Raw genomic sequence first — 4789 nt, forward strand, 5'->3', positions numbered from 1 at the left:
GGTGAGTAGAAGGTAGTCAGTGGCTCACTAAACGTGGGCTGTTATTCTCGTGGTGGATCATGGACGCTGTCATGACAGAAATGACAGTGACTGATCTACAGCTGTATTTTATAACCAATACTCTACTGAATTCCTTCCAAAGGACATCCTATTCAACCTTCATGATGACTCTAGAAGTATCGGTATTGGTTTTCCTATTTCCGTAGGTGAGGGAGTTCAGATGAAGATCAGGGGACTGGTCCAAGGTCACACAGATATTGCGTGGCACACTGGAAATGATGTCTCTGGTTCACATGTTACGTGATCGCTCATCGTTGCTATGCTCCACGGAACTTTGTCCTACTTGCAGGGGCCCACAGGCTTTCTATCCAGGAAAGCAGAGTGTCACAGTTGGTTTAAAAAACAAACAACAATATATATATATACATATATATATATAGCCAGATAACAATCTATAAACCAAAGAAACAAAGTGCTATTCATTTGTTTTTAAATATGGAACCCTCCACAAATGTGTACGTCATCCCTGCACAGGGGCCATGCTAATCTTTTCTGTGGCGTTCCAGCTTTAGCATACGTGTTGCTGAAGCAAGCACAGAATGCTATTGATTTTTAAATGAAGATACCCAGTGCTGGCGAAGGTATGGTACAATAGGCAGCTTCGTAAACGGCTTGTGGATTAAGTGAGTCAATATGACCCTTCGGCAAAGCAGTTTTGTGTTATTCCAAAAGCCTTTAAAAGTCCAGCTGTTTGGGGCACCCGCGTGGCTCAGTCAGCTGAGCGTCCGACTCTTGGTTTCGGCTCAGGTCGTGATCCCAGGACTGTGAGATTGAGTCCCACGTGTGGGCAGAGCATGGAGCCTGCTTAAGTGCTTAAGATTCTTTCTCCTTCTCCCTCTACCCCTCTTTCGTTCACATGCTCTCTCTCTCTCTCTCTCTTGCTCTCTCTCTCAAATAAAAAACAAAGACCCAGATGTTTGAAAACAAACAACTAAACAAACAAAAAGCAGAAACAGACCCATAAATACAGGGAACAGGCCAATAGTTCCCAGAGAGGAAGGGGTGGGGGGATGGGCAAGATGGGTGAAGGGGAGTGGGTTCCAGTTCTGGAATGAGCAAGTCACAGGGCTAAAAGGTACAGCATAGGGAATAGTCACCGGAATTGTGATAGCGTTGTGCGCTGACAGATGGTGGCTACGCGTGTTGGTGAGCACAGCGTAACGTGTGGAGTTACGGAATCAGCGGGTCATACACCCGAAACTAATGTAATGCTGTGTGTCAGCCATACCTCAATAAAATAAACACATAATGAGTAAACGAATGAATAGCCCACAGGTTTAAACTTACAAGGCTGCTTTTGAGGCTTGATCAAATGCAAAATCCTACTGTCGAGGCTTGAAAAGATGCAAAGTTCGCGAAAGCTGTAATGTATGACGTTGTTTATGATAATAGTAGGAAGAGGAAAAAGAATCAAACCAATAGTTAAGTAAAAACGTGCATATCACAGATGCATTTGGAATCATGTTTTTTTTTAAGTTTATTTATCTATTGAGAGAGAGAAAGAGGGAGAGAACAAGTGGGGAGGGGCAGAGAGAAGGAGAGACAGAATCCCAAGCAGGCTCTGAGCTGTCGGTGCAGAGTTCGATGTGGGGCTCGAACTCATTAACCGTGAGATCATGACCTGGGCTGAGATCAAGAGTCAGACGCTCCACTGACTGTGCCACCCAGGCACCCCTATGTCTGGAATCATCTTAAGTAAAAAATAATCTTGAGTGAAAACACTGGTTCAGGTAGTACCATCTGAACCATGTAAACATATGAACAGGAAAAAAAAAGTTAGAAGGAAATACAGAAAAATATGAACAGCGGTAGTCTTTTTTGAGTAATTGGATATTTTTTTCTTCTCCTGTCTTCAATATTTTCCAAAGGTTCCATATCATATGTATATATTACCTTCATAATTAGGAAGAATAGCTTTATTTCAAAATTGAGAAAAATTTCACAACGGTATTTCCTTCTTTGGGTGAAGAGAATGATCTCCAAAAAAATGTTAACGAAATCTTAGGCAGATTCCTAGTATACGCAAGTAGGCGTGGGGGACCCAGAAGCCCCGTCCCTCAGCCCGGCCAGAGGCATCCCAAGACATAAAATAAAATGCAGCAGGGATGGCAGGCTCATGCTCTCTCCAGGACGACCCAGGCAGCCGTTTTTGTCTCTGGGGTCTGGCTGAGGTCACCAGTTCCTTGGGTGTGAGCGCACCCTGGGTGGATAGATACGGATGCAATTCAGAAACCAGGGACCCCAGGACAAGGATGAGAGCTGTATGGACTTCCCCAGCACACAGCCATCTCAAGAGGTGTCAGGGGACCCATCCTGCCAGCCCCACCCACCCCTTGACCCCTTGGACACAGATACTGAATGTGCTTCTAATGCTCTTAAATTTACTGGCTGCGGTTCACAGACAACAGGCATCAAATAGCAAAATCCCAGACCCAGCCCTGGACCGTGAGTGCTGACTGCTTCTGGCCGCAGCTGGCTTTCCAGAACATTCCAAGATTCACATCAACGGGGCTTTTGAAAATCCTTAATTTCATCCAAATAGCTGTTTGTGTTCTTTTTCTCTCCATTCCCTGACCAGTTGAATCCTACCCCATCCCTCTCTCTATATATGAGAGAAAGATTTCTACTTACAGGGAGCTGCTTAAGTAAGTGATAAAATAAGATTGCCTGGTGCTTTTGTAATCACCCCGCTTCCCTCGCATAACAGTAACTGCTCTTAGAAAGAGAATTAGTCCAAATAACAGTTTTCCTGTGGCATTAGCGTTTCCACAGCAAGCCACGCATGAGGCGTGTTCAGCCTTGTGAATTTTCTATCAGTTCTGGGAGTTACACATTTTAACCCAAATAAATATATTTGGCTCAGTATCAAATGGAAAAAAAAAATCTTAAGCTTTTGCTTTCTTTCTTTTCTCTGCAAGAGCAAATGAACTTCACACAGAGAAAAAAAGGGCATCTGCTCAACGCAAAACTCCCAATGTCCTACACCTTCGGTGGATTTAATTTCAGGGACCTCAAATAATTAAGCCTAAATGAAGGTATTAACTGTGGGGGAAATAAAAAGTTCAAGGCCTTGGCGCATCTGACTGTTGCAGAGGCTGGCGCATGACCCAAAGGGGCAGACCTAAGGCCCCCGGGTCCATCCATTTTGTTCTCACCCCATGGGCAGCCCTGAAGCCAGTCTGTCTTTTCCTGCTAAGGATTACAGCGGTTCCATGGCACCAAAGAGCTCAGGGCAGACCCATCCTGAGCACAAAAGAAACAAGTCGAGAATCACATCTTTCTTGGGAAGCTCCGTTAAATCAAACTATATGGGCACTGACCCCAAATCTACTTCCTTCATACCTTCCCTTACTCCTTTACTGCACCAACTACGAGATGAACGACCCCAAACACCGGGTCCCGACCCCCCCTCCCACCGCCCCCAGTCATGGCACTCTGCTGGAGGAGCCTTCAGGGACTTACGCGATCAGTCTGGACTTCTCAGCTTGGTATGTGAGTCCTAGTTTGATGACAACCCTTAAAATTATAATAAAAGTAGCTGGCGCTTACTGAACCATCTCTCATGTGCCAGGCATTTGTGGAATATTATTTTATGTAACATTATCCTCACTACAGCCCCAGGAAGAAGGTTTTACGATCTTCATTTTATGAAAGGAAAAACAAGCCCAATGTGGTAAATGGTCTGACCTCTGATAAGTGGTGGGGGCAGCCTTCTAACCCAGGCTGGTCTGACTCCAGAATCCTGGTTTTTTTAACCACCCCCCACCCCCCCTCCCCCAGCTATTCATTTTGGAGCGCATGGAGGGGCAGGTCAGACGAGGGAAGAGGCGGGGAGGAGGGGGGAGGAGGAACGAGGATCAGGGTACGGCTTTCTTCTCCATCAGCCCTGAGCAAGAACAATGCAAGCGAAATGTAGTATTTCATTTTATCATGCAATGAGCATAATTAGGAAACAATGAGGAATGACAACTAATAATGAACCTTGTTTCTTCCTAATTAAAATTTAACGATTGTATTTCTGCCATTATTGCCCAGAGCAGCAGTTGTGGGCTGTGCGGTAACAGGGCCAACTCCAAAAGGAGGCAGCCTGACTTCACAGATGGCTCAGCACAGCCCTGCCCAGGCATGCCAACAAGGTAGAGCTCCACAAGTGGCTGCTGCCTGCCCTCGTGGCCAAGCCACACTGGGCAAAATAAACCAGACGGGCAGAATACACAGTGGTTTATTAATACTTGTAATAAACAGCCGGTAAGTATTGTCATTCCACGAATGCCTTGGGGAAAGGACCGGCTCGGGTGACGGACAAAGGACCCACTCAGGTGATGGGCCAGCTGCTTGCTGTGTGATCTCGGGCACATCCATCAGCCTCTCTGAGTCAGTTTCTTCATCTGCGAGTGAGCAGGACATGTCTCAAGTGGCACTGTTGTGAGCTGTAAATGATAGAAGAAAAACTGGCTGCCAGACTCTCCACGTGGTGACAGCCATCGTCTGTGGCTCCCCAAAGCCTTTAGATACTCTGCATGCTAATCGTTCTCCGTCCTGTGAAACCTGCCTTGCCATCAGAGATTCCCCCAAGACTACATTTCCCAGCTTCCGTTACCATTAGGAGCAAACTTGAGGTTTGATTTTCCTGCTCAGGTGTCCCTGCAGTGGGCTTTGGTTTGAGCAGAGCCATAGGGCTGAAGAGGTGGGGCCTGGGTGATGCTTTGCTGGTACAGAGTGTGGCGGC

At 46.2% G+C, this 4789-nt stretch overlaps 1 non-coding gene across 1 annotated transcript; it reads right to left on the reverse strand.

The window, feature by feature from the left end:
* Nucleotides 1-489: 489 nt before the first annotated feature.
* LOC111562074 lies at nt 490-596 on the reverse strand. Its single transcript, XR_002745131.1, has one exon. It is a non-coding gene; the product is annotated as a U6 spliceosomal RNA (small nuclear RNA).
* Between the last annotated feature and the right edge of the window lie 4193 nt (nt 597-4789).

The sequence above is a fragment of the Felis catus genome, chromosome C1 (assembly GCF_018350175.1).
Source record: "Felis catus isolate Fca126 chromosome C1, F.catus_Fca126_mat1.0, whole genome shotgun sequence".
In the NCBI taxonomy this organism is placed as follows: domain Eukaryota; kingdom Metazoa; phylum Chordata; class Mammalia; order Carnivora; family Felidae; genus Felis; species Felis catus.